The 18,185-nt window shown below is 49.8% G+C and overlaps 1 long non-coding RNA gene across 2 annotated transcripts; it reads left to right on the forward strand.

The window, feature by feature from the left end:
• The first annotated feature begins 227 nt into the window (after positions 1-227).
• Positions 228-17,699, forward strand: LOC110258195 (uncharacterized). 2 transcript variants are annotated; one of them, XR_014836133.1, is made up of 5 exons: positions 228-368; positions 10,560-10,747; positions 12,410-13,030; positions 13,705-14,248; positions 15,417-15,916. It is a non-coding gene; the product is annotated as an uncharacterized LOC110258195 (long non-coding RNA). The 2 variants fall into 2 exon arrangements; XR_014836134.1 differs by lacking the exons at positions 10,560-10,747; positions 12,410-13,030; positions 13,705-14,248 and having other exon boundaries at positions 15,417-17,699.
• Positions 17,700-18,185: the final 486 nt, after the last annotated feature.

Genomic DNA, 18,185 nt, shown 5'->3' on the forward strand with positions numbered 1-18,185 from the left:
GAGGCTCCCCCCCTAGCTACGTTGCACAGCACACAGGGAGGTTCCTGGGTTTTCTGGGCCATACTCGCGTTCCCCGCCCCACCTGGACGAGGTTACTTTGGCTTCAGGCCCCCTGAGCCCAGCTGACTTGAGCGGACAGAGCAGGCCAGCAAGGCACAGCGCTGAGGCGGAGTCACGTGGGGGCTGCAGGGCCCGCCCCTCCCCGCGGGGCTGCCCAGGTGCTGGTCATTCCCCAGGCGCCTGGGCAGCGCGCATGCGCGGCGTCCTCCCCGCTGGCTGCCCAGCCCAGAGCTGGCGCGTACAGAATCCCCAGCCAGGGGCCCCCAGGCGGTCTCCCGCGGTGCGGACCTGACTCCGGATCGTTGCAGGTGAGTCGGGCAGAGCCTCTGCCAGGGAGGAGGTCGCTCCAGGGCAGAGAGTCCTGGGACACGTGCTGCGAAGGACCCCGAGGCCGACGTTGTCACGAGGGCGATGGTGCCCTGGCAGAAGCACAGGCCCCTCCCTGGTTTTCTCACCCCACAAAAGCCGGTGGGCATCATAGGTGGAGCAGATTGGGGGCGGGGGGCGGGGGCGGCGGAAGGAACCCGCTGGGCTTCAGGAAGACAGATGAGGAGTCGCTGCGTGCGGAGCCCCTGGGTTTGTTCCCAGGATGTTGCAGGTGGGGTTGCTGGCTTCGCCGGCTCCCCTGCGTGGCCAGCTCTGCCCGCCTGTGTCCTTGCCCCGGAGGGAGCAGCGACGTGAGGGGAGGCGTTCTTGGGGGTTCCGGGTCTCAACTTCTGGCCTGGGGTCTCTCCCTGTCTCTCTCCTGCTCCTCCTCGGGCTCTTTCTCCCTCTCTCGCCGCCCCCGCCCCCCAACCCCACCCCCACCTTTCCCTGCCTTTGTCCTCTGGTTCTCTGTCTGTCCCCGTCTCTCTGTCCCATTTCATCTCTCCTGCTACCTTTTCCTCGTTTTTTCCCTCTCCGTCTCTCTCCCTCTGTCCTTCCTGACACCCCATCTCTTGTCACAAAGGCTTTAAGGAAAGCCACCAGGCCTCCTGGAAGACTTCCAAGATGGTTCCTTAGGAAGCCTCGGGAGAGGAAAGTAATTATTGGTGAAAATGTTTTAAGAGGATCCCTCACCAGAGCATTTTCAGGATGTCTTCTTTTTTGCTCTTGCTTTAAAAAACGACAGGTGTGTATGTTTGATTGATTGTTTGTGTTTGCGTTGGGCAGGGAGTGGGGCGTCCTGCTCTTGGCTTGGAGTTGTGAATGCTTTGGAAAGGCCCCTGCTCTATTGGTGCTTCAGAGAATGGATTTTTGGGGCACGTGCAGGTCAGGGGGACCCCTTTTAGGCTTTGGGAAAGCGTGGATGTGGGCTGGGTGGGGACGGTCGGGGTTCAAGAGAGAGCTGAGACATGGGGCATGGGTGGCTCTGTTTGTGGACAGACGGAAAGAGCCACTTTCGGCTGTTAGGGGGGGAGTCCCAGAGCCAGACAGGAAAGCCGGGAACAGAGAGATTGGGTCGCATGTAGGGGGGGGGGGCACCACTTAATGGGATTCACCTGTGGAGATGGCGTCAAGGACCGTGCAGAGATGCCGGCATCCCGTTACCTGTGTGGGTCCGTGCCGTGGGAAAATCACCTCCCAACGACCCAGTCTTGCACCCCATGCTCTTCCATCGGCTGCTGTTCCACGAGGCCCTTCAGGACGCACAGTGGGGCAGGCAGGGGGAGTCTCCTCAATCAGCGGGGTTGGGAAGAGGCCATCTCCACAGGGCAGACAATAACCTGGCTCCTTAGCTCGCATCAAGCTCCACCACTGCCTCCAAATGCAGTCAGAGCCTCAACCTAACATCTGAAACCCAAATCATCTGGGGAAGAGTCAGTAACATAGGAGTCAGCAAAGATTCAGTGGCTCTGACAGCAAAAGCCAAAAGAACCCACAAGTGCAATGGCACCAAACTAAAAAGCAAAAACATTAAAAAAAAAAAGAAAATCCAAACCCTTCTATATAGTACAGGAAACAATCCAGCAAAGAGACATTTCTCTCCCTTCCTGCAGAATGGGAGAACATATCTGCAAACTCTGGAGAGTGGAAAAGCTGCTGGGGCTCTCCAGCCTGTCTTGGGAGGTGGAGCCTTGGGAGGGGAGCGGGGAATCGGGGCTGCTGCTCGAGGTGTACACCAGGGACAGAGCAATGCCAGCTCCGAGGCGCATCGGCAACCTCCACCAGAGCTCATGGCAACGCGGCGTCTTGAAACCACAGGAGGAGGTCAGGGATGGCACCCCCATCTCAAGGCTACTCCTCGGGTTCCGAACCCGGTGAGTCACACTGGGAACTCCAGGTGTTCCTTTCACCGTCTGCTGCTTTCTGCATGTGCCACCCCCAGGGGGGAATCCTGAGGTGAGTCCAGCCTGTGGGGTTTCAGGCAGACTCCCCTTCCCTGCTTTGGGAAGGGCGCCCCGAGCCATTCATCTGTTTTTTTTTTAATATTTTTTTTAATTTTCCCACTGTACAGCAAGGGGGTCAGGTTATCCTTACATGTATACATTACAATTACATTTTCCCCCCACCCTTTGTTCTGTTGCAACATGAGTATCTAGACAAAGTTCTCAATGCTACTCAGCAGGATCTCCTTGTAAATCTATTCTAAGTTGTGTCTGATAAGCCCAAGCTCCCGATCCCTCCCACTCCCTCCCCCTCCCATCAGGCAGCCACAAGTCTCTTCTCCAAGTCCATGATTTTCTTTTCTGAGGAGATGTTCATTTGTGCTGGATATTAGATTCCAGTTATAAGTGATATCATATGGTATTTGTCTTTGTCTTTCTGGCTCATTTCACTCAGTATGAGATTCTCTAGTTCATATGTGCTGGATATTAGATTCCAGTTATAAGTGATATCATATGGTATTTGTCTTTGTCTTTCTGGCTCATTTCACTCAGTATGAGGTTCTCTAGTTCCATCCATGTTGCTGCAAATGGCATGATGTCATTCTTTTTTATGGCTGAGTAGTATTCCATTGTGTATATACACCACATCTTCCTAATCCAATCATCTGTCGATGGACATTTGGGTTGTTTCCATGTCCTGGCTATTGTGAATAGGGCTGCAATGAACATGCGGGTGCATGTGTCTCTTTTAAGGAGAGTTTTGTCCGGATAGATGCCCAAGAGTGGGATTGCAGGGTCATATGGAAGTTCTATGTATAGATTTCTAAGGTATCTCCAAACTGTTCTCCAAAGTGGCTGTACCAGTTGACATTCCCACCAACAGTGCAGGAGGGTTCCCTTTTCTCCACAGCCCCTCCAGCACTTGTTCTTTGTGGATTTATTAATGATGGCCATTCTGACTGGTGTGAGGTGATATCTCATGGTAGTTTTTATTTGCATTTCTCTTATAATCAGCGATGTTGAGCATTTTTTCATGTGTTTGTTGGCCATCTGTATATCTTCTTTGGAGAAATGTCTCTTCAGGTCTTTTGCCCATTTTTCCATTGATTGATTGGTTTTTTTTGCTGTTGGGTTGTATAAGTTGTTTATGTATTCTAGAGATTAAGCCCTTGTCAGTTGCATCATTTGAAACTATTTTCTCCCATTCTGTAAGTGGTCTTTTTATTTTCTTTTTGGTTTCCTTTGCTGTGCATAAGCTTTTCAGTTTGATGAGGTCCCATGAGTTTGTTTTTGCTCTAATTTCCATTGCTTTGAGAGACTGACCTGAGAAAATATTCATGATGTTGATGTCAGAGAGTGTTTTGCCTATGTTCTCTTCTAGGAGTTTGATGGTGTCCTGTGGTATATTTAAGTCTTTCAGCCATTTTGAGTTTATTTTTGTGCATGGTGTGAGGGTGTGTTCTAGTTTCATTGCTTTGCATGCAGCTGTCCAGGTTTCCCAGCAATGCTTGCTGAATAGACTTTCCTTTTCCCATTTGATGTTCTTGCCTCCCTTGTCCAAGATTAATTGACCCTAGGTGTCAGGGTTTCTTTCCGGATTCTCTATTCTGTTCCATTGGTCTGTCTGTCTGTTTTGGTACCAATACCACACTGTTTTGATGACTGTGGCTTTGTAGTATTTCTTGAAGTCTGGGAGAGTTTTGCCTCCTGCTTGGTTTTTGTTTCTCAGGATTGCTTTGGCGATTCTGGGTCTTTTGTGGTTCCATATAAATGTTTGGAGTGTTTGTTCTAGTTCTGTGAACAATGTCATGGGTAATTTGATAGGGATTGCATTGAATCTGTAGATTGCTTTGGGTAGTATGGCCATTTTTACAATATTGATTTTCCCAATCCAGGAACATGGGATATCTTTCCATTTCTTTACATCTTCTTTGATTTCTTTGATTAAAGTTTTATAGTTCTCGGTATATAGGTCCTTTACCTCCTTGGTCAGGTGTATTCCCAGGTATTTGATTTTGTGAGGTACAATTTTAAAAGGTATCATATTTTTGTATTCCTTTTCTAATGTTTCATTGCTGGTATACAGAAATGCAACTGACTTCTGAATGTTAATCTTATATCCTGCTACTTTGCTGAATTTATTAATCAGTTCAAGGAGTTTTGGGGTTGAGTCCTTTGGGTTTTCTCTGTATAGTATCATGTCATCTGCATACAGTGACAGTTTGATCTCTTCTCTTCCTATATGGATGCCTTTTATTTCTTTGTTTGTCTAATTGCTGTGGCTAAGACTTCCAAAACGATGTTGAAGAGCAGTGGTGAGAGTGGGCATCCCTGTCTTGTTCCAGATTTGAGTGAGAAGGCTTTCAGTTTTTCCCCATTGAGGATTATATTTGCTGTGGGTTTATCATAAATGGCTTTGATGATATTCAGGAATGTTCCCTCTATACCCACTTTGGCGAGGGTCTTGATCATGAATGGATGTTGAACTTTGTCAAATGCTTTTTCTGTGTCTATTGAGATGATCATATGATTTTTGACTTTTTTTTTGTTAATGTGGTGTATGATGCTGATTGATTTGTGTATGTTGAACCATCTTTGTGAACCTGGGATGAACCCAACCTGGTCATGGTGTATAATTTTTTTGGTATGTTGTTGGATTCGGTTGGCTAAGATTTTGTTGAGAATTTTTGCATCTATATTCGTCAATGATATTGGGCGATAGTTTTCTTTTTTGGTGGTATCTCTGTCTGGTCTTGGAATGAGGGTGATGGTGGCATCATAGAATGTCTTTGGGAGTATTCCTTCTTCTTCAACCTTTTGAAAGAGTTTAAGGAGGATGGGCACCAATTCCTCTTTATATGTTTGATAGAATTCGCCTGTGAAGCCATCTGGTCCTGGACTTTTATTTGTAGGGAGTGATTTTATGACCTCTTCAATTTCATTTCTAGTGATTGGTCTGTTCAGTTGGTCTGTTTCTACTTGCTTCAGTTTTGGCAGGCTGTAAGATTCTAGAAAATTGTCCATTTCTTCCAGATTGTCAAACTTGTTTCCGTATAGTTGTTCATAGTATTCTCTTATGGTTTTTTGTATTTCTGCTGTATCTGTTGTGATTTCTCCTTTTTCATTTATAATTTTGGTTATTTGGGTTCTTTCTCTCCTCTTTTGAGTGAGTCTGGCCAGGGGTTTGTCAATTTTGTTCACCTTTTCAAAGAACCAGCTCTTGGTTTTATTAATTTCTCTATTGTTTTTTGAGTCTCTATTTTTTTGTTTTTTTTTTTTTTGTCTTTTTGCTATTTCTTGGGCCGCTCCCGCGGCATATGGAGGTTCCCAGGCTAGGGGTCAAATCGGAGCTATAGCCACTGGCCTACGCCAGAGCCACAGCAACGTGGGATCTGAGCCGCGTCTCCAACCTACACCACAGCTCACGGCAATGCCGGATCGTTAACCCACTGAGCAAGGGCAGGGACCGAACCCGCAACCTCATGGTTCCTAGTCAGATTCGTTAACCACTGCGCCACAATGGGAACTCCTGAGTCTCTATTTTATTGATTTCTTCTTTGATCTTTATAATTTCCTTCCTTCTGCTGACTTTAGGACTTTTTTGTTCTTCTTTTTCTAATTCATTTAGGTGGAGGGTTAAGTTGTCAATTTGGGATCTTTCTTCTTATTTGAGAAAGGCCTGTATTGCTATAAATTTCCCTCTGAGCGCTGCTTTTGCAGCATCCCATAGATTTTGAGAGGTTGTGTCTTCATTATCATTTGTTTCAAGGTAGTTTTTAATTTCCTTTTTGATTTCCTCATTGACCCATTGTTTTTTTTTTTTTTTTTTTTTTTTGCTATTTCTTGGGCCACTCCCACGGCATTTGGAGGTTCCCAGGCTAGGGGTCGAATCGGAGCTGTAGCCACCAGCCTACGCCAGAGCCACAGCAATGCAGGATCCGAGCCGTGTCTGCAACCTACGCCACAGCTCACGGCAACGCCGGATCGTTAACCCACTGAGCAAGGGCAGGCACCGAACCTGCAACCTCATCGTTCCTAGTCGGATTCGCTAACCACTGCACCACGACGGGAACTCCCCCATTGGTTTTTTAGTAGCATGTTGTTGAGTCTCCATGTAGTAGGTTTTTTCTCTTTCCTTTTCCCATGGTTGATTTCTAATTTCATGGCATTGTGGTCAGAGAAGATACTTGAGATAATTTCTATGCTCCTAAATTTATGGAGATTCGCTTTGTGTCCCAATATGTGGTCGATTCTTGAGAATGTTCCATGAGCATGTGAGAAGAATGTGTATTCTGCTTTTTTTGGATGTAGTGTCCTGAAGATATCAATGAAGTCTAACTTTTCTATTGTTTCCTTTAGGATCTCTGTTGCTTTATTGGTTTTCTGCCTAGAGGATGTGTCCATTGATGTGAGGGGGGTATTTAGGTCTCCTACTCTGATTGTATTCTCATCAATATCTCCCTTTATGTCTGTTAATATTTGTTGTATGTATCTGGGTGCTCCTGTATTTGGGGCATATATGTTGACGATAGTAACATCCTCTCCTTGGATGGATCCCTTAATCATTAAGTAGTGTCCTTCTTTGTCTTTCTTTATGTCTTTTGTTTTAAAGTCTATTTTGTCTGATTTTAGCGTTACGACTCCTGCTTTTCTGTCATGTCTATTGGCATGAAATATTTTTCCCCACCCTTTCACTTTCAATCTATATGTATCTTTTGTCCTGAGGTGAGTTTCTTGTAGGCAGCATATTGAAGGTTTTTGCCTTTTTATCCACTCAGCCACTCTCTGTCTTTTGGTCTTTTGATTGGGGCATTCAGCCCATTGACATTTAAGGTGATAATTGATAGATGATTATTTATTGCCATTTGAACCTCGTGTTCCAGTTGATTCTATGGTTCTCCATTCTTCCTTTCTTTTTTTTTTTTTTTTTTTTTTTTTTTTTTTTTTTTTTGTTGGATGGTCTCCTGTTATTATCTGCTTGAGTGTATTTTTTTTTTTTCATTTTTTGCAAATGCAATATTTGGTTTTGGCTTGTGGTTGCCCTGTTTTTTAAGTATGCTAACCCTTTCCCATAATTGTGTGTTTTAGCCTGATGGTCCTGTAAGTTCAAACACTTCATTACTATATTAAAATTAAGAAGAGAAACATACAAACAAACAAAAAGGATTATTTACTTCCTATCATCCCTTGCCCACATTTTATGGTTTTGATGACTCTTTTTTATTTTTTTCTTTTTAATTTTGTTTGAAGCATGTTCATGATTAAATCTGTATGCTGGCTTATTTGAGTGACTGCTCTCTGATTGCGGTTTCCTCAGTCCTAGTTCTTCCTCTTCTTCTTCTTTTTTTTTCTTTTCTTTTTTCTTCCCTTTCCTTCCTTTCTTTTTGGTTTAGAGAAGCCCTTTCAATATTTCCTTTAACCTGGGTTTTGTGTTGCTGTATTCTTTAAGTTTTTGTTTGTTGGGAAAAGTTTTTATTTCCCCTTCTATTTTCAATGATATTCTTGCTGGATAGAGTCTTCTAGATTGCATATTTTTTCCTTTCAGCACTTTGAAGATATTTTGCCACTCCCTTGTGGCCCATAGTGTTTCTGTAGAGAAATCAGCTGATATTCTTATGGGGGTTCCCTTGTAGGGAACATTCTGCTTTTCTCTCTTGCTGCCTTTAGGATCCTCTCTTTATCACTAACTTTTGCCATTTTTATTATGATGTGTCTTGGTGTGGGTCTGTTTGGGTTCAGTTTGTTTGGGGCCCTCTGTGCTTCTTGTATCTTGAACCCAGTATCCTTTAGATTTGGGAAGTTTCCAGCGATAATTTCTTCAAATATATTTTCCATCCCCTTATCTTTTTCTACTCCTTCTGGAATTCCTATTATGCGTAGATTGGCCCGCTTTATATTATCCCATAGGTCTCTTATATTGCTTTCCAGTTTTTTGATTTGGTTTTCTGTCTGCTGACCGGATTGGGTGATTTCCATTATTCTATCTTCCATATCACTGATTCGTTCTTCTGCATTATTCATTCTGGTTTTTACTGCCCCTAGTTCAGTTTGCATCTCTGCAAATGAATGTTCTAGTTTTTCTTGGCTCCTCCTTATATATTCTAGCTCCTTTCTGAGGGTATCTGCATTACTGTTCCTATCTTCTCTTCATTCCTTCAGTATTTTCACTATTTCTCTTTTGAACTCCAGGTCTATCTCACTGCAGAGATCAGTTTCATTGTTGACTGTTTTAGGTGAGTCCTCCTGTTGGTTTGACTCGGGGTGGTTTCTCAGCATCTTCTTCTTGCTTGTTGTTTTCTTTCTCCTGAGGGAGTTGTACTCTCCGTTATTGGGCAGTGTTTGCCTTGTCACTGCCGTGGAATATTTCCTGAGGGCTGGCGTTGTTGGTCAATCTTTTTTGAGGCAGTGTGGCTTTTCTGGAGTGTTGATGGGGCTAACAGTGTTTTTTTGGAGCAAAGGAGGGCTTCCTGAGGACAGACAGGACTGGGAGGTCCACACCACGGTGGTAGCAGATTTCACTTGGTCATGCAGAGCTTGCTCTGGTGTTTTTAGGCTGTGGGGTTCTTTCAGTGGGTTGGCGGTGTTGGGCAGCTGTTCCTCAGGAGTGCAGCACCCCCTGGGGGCTGGAGCAGCTATCTGGGTCACTGAGAACCTAAGAGGCTCTTCCCTAGGGCAGCCCAACTCAGAAGAACAGCCTGAGAATGTAGGCGGATCTTTTCACAGTCCGGCCGAGCTTGTTGCAGCTTTTCTGGGCTGCAGGGGCTCTTCCAGGGGGCTGGTGGTGCTGAGCAGCTATTTCGCGGGAGTGCGGCACCCCCTGGGGGCTTGGGAAGGTAGCAGGGCCACTGGAAACTGAAGAGGCTGCTACCCAGGGCAGCCCGACTCAGAAAGACCGTCTGAGATCTTTTCCCGACTCGGCCAGGCTTGTTGCAGGTTTTCTGGGCTGCAGGGGGTCCTGCCCGGAGCTGGCAGTCCTATGCAGCTGGTCCACTAGAGCATCCCCTGGGGGGTTGGGCGGGTAGCAGGGCCGTTGGAGACCCAAGAGGCTCCTCCCCGACTCAGAAAAACCGTCTGAGAATTTGGCCGATCTATTCACGGCCTGGCTAAGCTTGTTCTAGCTTTTCTGGGCTGCAGTCCTTTTCTCAGGGGCTGGTGGTGTTTGTTGCTGCTCTGCGGAAGTGTAGCCCCTCCAAAGGACAAGCAGGCCTGTGCAGGGACAGCCCCTGCGGTGTTAGGCTTCAGGCAGTTGTTGAGGCCAGCCCTCCTGGATGGCAGGCAGCCCCAGGTCCATGAGAGCGTAGGGCATGGTGGGGGTGGGGGGAGGGGATGCACTGGGAAGCACAGCTTTCTGCTGGCTAGCGGGCCTGTAAGCTTGCTGTGGCGTGGGGGGTATTCTATGGGGACCCACCCCTTCTTCTCTCCCCTCCCCAGCTCGGGCGCAGAGCAGGCTCTTCTCCCAGGTTCCCTCTGATGCAGCTTTCCACTTCCCTGCCCCTAGAGTATTGTTCCCTTCCTCTGCGACAGCTTTGTTTTCTAGTCTCCCAGGCAGTCTCTGCCCCGTCAAATGGTTTCTAGACCCTCCAAGCAGTTTCCGCTCTGCCCCAACCCCCTAGCCCGGGGACTCACCTCTGCAGCCGAGGTCTCCGTGCCCAGCCCCCACCCAGGCGTCGCCAGGCCCTTTCCCGGGGACTAACCTCTGGAGGTGAAGATTCGGTGCCCAGCCCCCACCCAGGCGTCTCAATTTTTGGTGACTGTGCCCATAGTTCACATGGTCCGTTGGGTTCTTTTTTATTTATTTTTAAAAAAATTTTTTTAAAATATATTTTTTAAAATTTTCCCACTGTACAGCAAGGGGGTCAGGTTATCCTTACATGTATACATTACAATTACATTTTTTCCCCCACCCTTTGTTCTGTTGCAACATGAGTATCTAGACAAAGTTCTCAATGCTATTCAGCAGGATCTCCTTGTAAATCTATTCTAGGTTGTGTCTGATAAGCCCAAGCTCCCGATCCCTCCCACTCCCTCCCCCTCCCATCAGGCAGCCACAAGTCTCTTCTCCAAGTCCATGATTTTCTTTTCTGAGGAGATGTTCATTTGTGCTGGATATTAGATTCCAGTTATAAGTGATATCATATGGTATTTGTCTTTGTCTTTCTGGCTCATTTCACTGATGATTGGATTCGGAAGATGTGGTATATATACACAATGGAATACTACTCAGCCACAAAAAAGAATGACATAATGCCATTTGCAGCAACATGGATGGAAGTAGAGAATCTCCGTTGGGTTCCTGATCAGCTTTTCCGTACTCCAACTTACTGCTACACTCTTCTCTGCATCTGGAGCTTCCTCCGGTTTGTTTGATCTTTCCCCCGGTAGGTGACTTTCCAGGGTGCGGTATCCCTTTCTCCTCCGCAGTTCCCTTTCGGAGCGCCCGTCCTGCTCGGATTCACCTTCTCTCACTCTCCTCTTTTCTCCTGTTCTGCCCAGTAATGTCACGAACTTCTTGCCGTTATTGGAGTTTAGGTTCCTCTGCCAGCGATTGGTTGCTGTTCTGTGCGAGTCATTTATTCTGTAGATGTGCTTTTTTTGTGTTTGTGGGAGAGGGTGAGCGTGTCCCCCTACTCCTCCGTCATCTTGTCCTCTCTCTCCATGCATCTGCTTTTCCCAGTCAGGGGCCACATCTTTGAACCCCGCCCCCCTCTGCTGGGCTGTCAGAAAGGCGCCCTCTGTGGGGTTGGATGGGGGGTGGGAATGGGAAGACCAGGTGGTGTTTGCTCCAGTTCCTGGTGGTCTGTGGGATGATGGCCCCTTGACCTTCGCTGTGCACCGACGATGGCTCCCAAAGGAAGGGGTTTGGGGGAGTGTTGGAGAGGAAGAGAAGACAGCACGTGCAAGAGACCTCCACGGAGAAAGGAGCCATGAGGGCCAGAAAGCAGTTCAGCCAGGAGGAGCTCATCTGGGCAAAGCCGGTTCCACCTAAGTGGCGGCCGAGAGCCAGCTGAACCTCAGGGAAACTCTTGTCACTGGGTTGACACTTCTTGGTTCTCGTTGTAACACCATGAGAGCAGCACCACCTTCCCTTTGCACCCGTGCCCCTGCACCGGGACTGCCTGGGTGGCCTGCAAGGCATGCTGGGACGTGTGGGGAGCCTCTGGAAGGATGTGTGTGGAGCCCTGCCTCTGCGCCAAACACTCAGATTGCCTGACCCCAAACACCAAGACCAATACTCATAAGCAGGAACCCTTCCCTCCTCCTGGGAGATAGGCTGGGAGCCCTTTCTTTCCCCCCCATGTTTCATGGCTGACCCTGCTACCCATGGACGTCCCCAGGCTAGGGGTCACATCAGAGGTGCGCTTGCCAGTCTACCTGCACTCCAAAGGGAGACACACCGCATCCGAGCTTCATCTTCGACCCACACCCCAGCTCAGCGTCATGCAGGGTCCTTACCCCACTGAGTCAGGCCAAGGATGGAACCCACCTCCTCATGGACACCACGTCAGGTTTTTAACCCACTGAGCCAGCCCAGGAACTCTGTGGCCTGGGAGCCTCTGTGCCTTTGGGCTTCCTAGCAGTATGGACGGTGACAGTAGGAGCTGAGACCAGAGAAGGTCCTGATGAGCCTCCCAGGTCAGGGCAGATTCTGGAGGTGTGAGCCATGCTGGGGCAACATTGTGGGGTTTTCTGCTTTGTACGTGGTGTGCATATGGTCCATCTTCTCTCGAGAGGTGCAGAGAAATCCTTTGGCAAAATCCAACCCCCAGGTCAGATCCAAACCCTTCCGAAAGTGGGCCTGGAAGGGACCGACCTCCCCACATGGAAGGCCACACCAGACACACCCAGAGCTACCCTCCTTCTCCGTGGGGAACCGAGGAAAGGCCTCCCGTGGAGATCCGGCCCATGTCCAGGATCTGTGCTCTTGCCTCTCTCATTCAGCGCAGTTGGGGAAGTCCCAGCCTTGGCAATGAGAGAAGGTAAGGCAATGCCAGGAATCCACATGGGAAAGGAAGGAGGAAAAGGTCCCTGTTTATTTGCAGGTGACAGGATACGACCCTCAGCAACGCCTCCAGACGCTGCCAGAAACCTGTTGGAGCTCAACCAGGCATTGGGCCAAGCCGCAGGAGACACACACTGCACAGCGCACAGGGAAATGCCTGGGTTTTCTGTGCCATCCACATGCCCCTCCGGAGGGTCCTGTGCCTTCCGCCCGCCCCCCACCCCCAGCCGCACCCCCGAGCCCAGCGGACTTTGGGCGACACAGCAGGCCAGCAAGGCACAGCGCTGAGGCGGAGCCACGTGGGGGCTGCAGGGCCCGCCCCTCCCCGCGGGGCTCCCCAGGTGCTGGTCATTCCCCAGGCGCCTGGGCAGCGCGCATGCGCGGCGTCCTCCCCGCTGGCTGCCCAGCCCAGAGCTCGCGCTCGGGCGCGCGCAGAGTCCCCAGCCGGGGGCTCCCAGGTGGGGTCTCCCGGGGTGCGGACCTGACTCTGGATCCTTGCAGGAGAGTCCGGCAGAGCCTCTGCCAGGGAGGAGTTCGTTCCGGGGCAGAAAGTCCTGGGACACATGCTGCGAGGGACCCCGGGGCCAACATTGTCTCGATGGAGATGGTGCCCTGGCAGAAGCTCAGGTCCCTGCCTGGCTTTCCAACCCCGCCAAAGCCGGTGGGCATCATAGGTGGAGCAGATTGGGAGCGGGGGTGGGGGCCGCGGAAGGAACCCGCTGGGCTTCAGGAAGAGGGCTGAGGAGGCACTAGTCGGGGAGCCCCTGGGTTTGTTCCCAGGATGTTGCAGGTGGGGTTCCTGCCTGTTGCTGGCTTCGCCGGCTCCCCTGCGTGGCCAGCTCTGCCCGCCTGTTTCCTTGCCCCGGAGGGAGCAGCGACCTGAGGGGAGGCGTTCTTTGGGGTTCCGGGTCTGACCTTCTGGCCTGGGGTCTCGCCCTGTCTGTCTCCTGCTCCTCCTCGGGCCCTTTCTCCCTCTCTCTCCACCGCGGCCCCCCACCCCCGCCTTCCCAGGCTTTGTCCTCTGGTGCTCTGTCTGTCCTGGTCCCCGCCTCGCTGGCTCTTGGCCTCGGCCTCCTCCCGGGCTTCCCCCTCCCTTGCCCCATTGTTTCCCCCTCTGTCTCCCTCCCTCTCTCCTTCCTGACACCCCAGCACAGGTGCCAAGGGCTTGAAGGACAGCCACCCCTCCGGCACCCCCTCCAAGCTGGCTCCTTGGGCATGCGGTGGGGCAGGGGCGGCTCCTCCACCAAGGGGCTTGGGAAAGCTGCCTCTGCACATGGCAGACACTCCTTTGGACCCGCAGCTCCCCACAGGCGAAACAATTCCCTCCCAAGGCAGGCAGAACTTCAGCTCGCATCTCCGACCCTAAAATAGCTGGGAAGAGCTCTGGACACAGGGCTCAGCAAGGATGCGGGCGCTCTCCCAGCAAAAGCCGAGAGGCACGCCAGCCATGGCACCCCACCCAACCATGGCACGCAAAGACCTTCTGCACAGGCCAGGAGGCAATGGCGCCCAGGGCCGCGTTCTCCACTCCCGCAGAAGGGAAGCACGTCTTGGCCCCCTCTCGAGAGTGGCCACGCTTCTGGGGCTCTCCAGCCTGTCTTGGGAGGTGGAGCCTGGCCAGAGGAGGGGGGAATCGGAGCTGGCGCTCCTGGTGGACACCACGGGCACAGCACTGCCCGATCCGAGCCTCATGGGCAACCTCCACCGCGGCTGACGATGAGGCTGCCCCCGGAAGCCCCGGAGCAAGGCCGGGGAGGGAACACGCCTCCCCTGGAGACGCCTCGGGTTGCGAACCCGGGGAGCCACACTGGGAACGCCGGGCGGTCCTTTCCCCGACTGCCGCTTTCTGCACATGCCACCCCCGGAGGGGCCTCCCGAGGTGAGTGCGGCTCATGGGGCTTCAGACCCACTCTGCTTTCCTGCTTTGGAAAGGGCACCACCAGCCATGCATCTTCTTCGGCCAGTCAGGGGCCACATCCTTCCCCTCCTACTTCTGCAGGGCTGTCAGAAAGGCGCCTTCTGTGGGGTTGGATGGGGGGACGGAATGGGACGTCCCAGGTGGTGTTGACTCCAGTGCCTGGTGGTCTGTGGGATGATGGCCCCTTGACCTTCTCTGTGCACTGAGGACGGCTCCCAAAGGAAGGGGTTTGGGGGAGTATTGGAGAGGAAGAGAAGACAGCACGTGCAAGAGACCTCCACGGAGAAAGGAGCCATGAGGGGCAGAAAGCAGTTCAGCCAGGAGGAGCTCATCTGTGCAAAGCCGGATCCACCTAAGTGGCGGCCGAGAGCCGGCTGAACCTCAGGGAAACTCTTGTCGCTGGGTTGACACTTCTTGGTTCTCCCTGTAACACCGTGGGATCAGCACTCCCTTCCCCTTTGCACCGGTGACCCTGCACCAGCACTGCCTGGGTGGCCTGCAAGGCATGCTGGGACATGTGGGGGCCTATGGAGGGATCTGTGTGGAGCCCTGCCTCTGTGCCACACGCTCAGATCCCCTGAGCCCAAACACCAAGACAAATACTCCTAAACAATAATCCTTACCTCCTCCAGGAAGAGAGCCTGGTAGTCATTTTTGTTGTTGTTTCTTTGTTTTTTTTTTTTTTTTTTTTTTTTTTTCATCTTATGAATAACTTCTGCTCATGGAAGTTGCCAGTCCAGGGGTCGAATCAGAAAAGCAGTTGCCAGTCTACAGTACAAACGGAGGCACACCGCATCCGAGCCTCATCTGCAACCTACACCACAGCTCAGAGAAATGCAGGGTGCTTAACCCATTGAGTCAGGCCAATGACGGAACCCATCTCCTCATGGCCCCTATGTCAGGTTCTTACCCCCCTGAGCCAGCACAGGAACTCTGTTGCCCTGGGATCCTCTGTGTCTTTGGGCTTCCTAGCAGTATGGATCGTGAATGTAAGAGCCGAGACCAGAGAAGGTCATGGTGGACCTACCAGGTCGGGGCAGATTCCGGAGGTGTGAGCCATGCTGGGAAGAGAGTTGTGGGGTTTGTGGCTGTGCTCTTGTCGTGAACAAGGTGCATCCTCTCTCAACAGGTGCAGAAAAAGCCTTTGACAAAATCCAACACCTCTTTCTGATAAAAACCCTTCAGAACGTGAGCCCAGAGGGAACGTACCTCAACATTTAAAAGGCCATATATGACACACCCAGAGCCGCCATCCTTCTCAGTCGTGGAAAAAGGAAAGTCTTCCCATGGAGAGAAGGCACAAGACCAGGATGTCTGCTCTCGTCTCTCCCATTCAACCTAGTTTTGGGAGTCCTAGCCAGGGCAGTCAGAGAAGAAGAGGAAATGCAAGGAATCCCAGTGGGAAAGGAAGGAGTAGGATGTCCCTATTTGACGATGACATGATACTATCCCCAGAGAATCCTCAAGACGCTCCCAGAAACCTGTTAGAGCTTGAACATGAATTTGGCAAAGTTGCAGGATACAAAATGAATATACAGAGATCACTACATTTCTAGAGACTCACAATGAAAGATCCACGAGAGAAATTAGGGAAACAATCCCATTTACCATCGCATCAAAAAGAATAAATACTTAGGAATCAACCTACCTAAAGAGACCAAAGACCTGTATTCTGATTATAATCAGATGCCGTTGTAAAAAATCAGAGATGACACAATAAGATGGAAAGACCTTGCTCTTGGACTGGAAGACTCCAGATTATCCAAATGACTCCACTCCCCATGACTGTCTACAGATTCAGTGCAATCCCTGTCAAGTACGAAGGACATTGTTCACAGGACTAGAACAAACTCTCTGCAAGTTTCTTTGGAAGCACAACAGACCCAGCAGAGCCAAAGCCATCCTGAGCAAGAAAAGGGAGCTGAACGAATCAGTCTTCCTGACTTCAGACTGTACATACAAGCTACAGTCATCAAAACCGTATGGTACTGGCACAAAGCCAAAAATGGAGATCAGGGGAACAAGACAGAAGCCCAGAAGGAACCCCATGCACCTGCAGTCCACTCGGTTATGACAAAGGAGGCAAGAGTATACAATGGAGAAAGGACAGTCCCTTCCCCACGTGGTGCTGGGAAGACTGGACGGCCACTGCCACAGAATGCAATTAGAACCCTTCCTAACCCCAGACACAAAACTAAACTCAAAATGCACTAAGGACCTCAATGTAAGACCAGACGCACTAAGACTCTTAGAGGAAAACATAGGCCACACCCTCTCTGACATGAACCACAGCAATGTCTGCCCAGATCCACCTCCTAGAGGAATGACAATACAAACAAACATAAAATATGGGACCTAGTGAAACATAAATGTTTCTGCCCAGCAAAGGAAGCCCTAACCAAGACAAAAAGGCAACCCACAGATGGGTGAACATACTTGCCAGTGAAGCGACTGACAAGGGATTCATGTCCGAAATTTATAAACACCACCTGTAGCTCAATACCAAAACAAACAAATAACCACAAAAAAACAAAAAACCCTTAGCAACCCCAACAGAAAATGAGTAGATCTGTAAACAGACAGTTCTCCAAAGAGGATGTACAGATGGCCCACTAACACATGAAAAGGTGATCAAATCACTATTAGGGAAACGCAAAGCAAAACCTCTGTGAGCTGCCCCCGTACCGCAGCCAGCGTGGCCATCATGCAGACGTCTGCAAACAGGAAATGCGGGGAGGGTGTGGAGCAAAGGGAACCCTGTGATACCAGTGGTGGGAATGTCAGTTTGTACAGCACTGTGGAACACAGGAGGGAGAGTCCTCAGAAGACTCAAACTAGAATAAGCATTTGATCCAGAAATGCCACCCCCGTCATCTCTCCAGAGAAAACCATGGCCCAAAAAGATCCGAGTACTCCATTGTGCATTGCAGTGCTCTGAACAACAGCCAAGACAAGGAAACCACCTCAACGTCCATCGACAGAGGCAAGGATAAAGATGTGGTCCATAGACGCAAAGGAGTGTGACTCAGCCATGAAAAGGAAAGAAGGAAAGGCATTTGCAGCCACATGGGTGGACCTGGACACGATCAGGCTGCGTGAAGCTCGTCAGACAGTGAGACACCCACATCATGTGCTATCACTTCCATGCGGCATCTAAGAAAAGGCCACCGTGAACTTCACTGCAGGCCAGATACAGACCTATAGATTTTGAAAGACTGATGATTTCCCACAGACACAGACAGGAGGGTGGGGGGAAGGGCTGGAGGTCTAGGATGGAAATGCTATAAAGTCAGGTCATGGTGGTCAAGGTACAACAGTAAATACAGAAAAATTCATTGAGTAATTTTTTAAAATGTTGGAATATAGTTGATTTTTTATATAAAAAGAATAAAAATGGGCATATGCCTCAAGAGGTCTGCACTATTTTTCTATTTTTTTGTTATAGCTGATATACAATGTTGTGCCAATTTCTGTTATTCAGGAAAGTGACACAGTCCATCAAATATGTATATATATATTTTTTCTCTTATTGTCTTCCATTACGTTCTATTCCAAATGACTAGATAGAGTTCCCTGTGCTGGACAGCAGGACCTCATTGCTCATCCATTCTCAATGCCATAGTTTGCATCTACTCACCCCAACCTCCCCACCCAGCCCACTTCCTCTCTCTCCCATTCCCCCCTTGGCCACCACAAGTCTGTTCTCCACGAGTTTCTTTTCTATGGGAAGGTTTACTTGTGGCAGTGATGGGATTCCAGGTATAAGGGATCTCCTGTGGTGTGTGTCTTTCTCTGACGGACTGACTTCCCTCGGTATGGGAATCTCTGGTGGCATCCCTGTTGCTGCTCATGGCATGATGTCCTCCTTTGGATGGCCGAGTAGTATTCCACTGTGTGT

This window comes from Sus scrofa, chromosome Y (genome assembly GCF_054392235.1).
Source record: "Sus scrofa isolate SSC_HxYL_T2T_F1_AM1 chromosome Y, Sscrofa_HxYL_maternal_Yorkshire_Landrace_v2.0, whole genome shotgun sequence".
In the NCBI taxonomy this organism is placed as follows: domain Eukaryota; kingdom Metazoa; phylum Chordata; class Mammalia; order Artiodactyla; family Suidae; genus Sus; species Sus scrofa.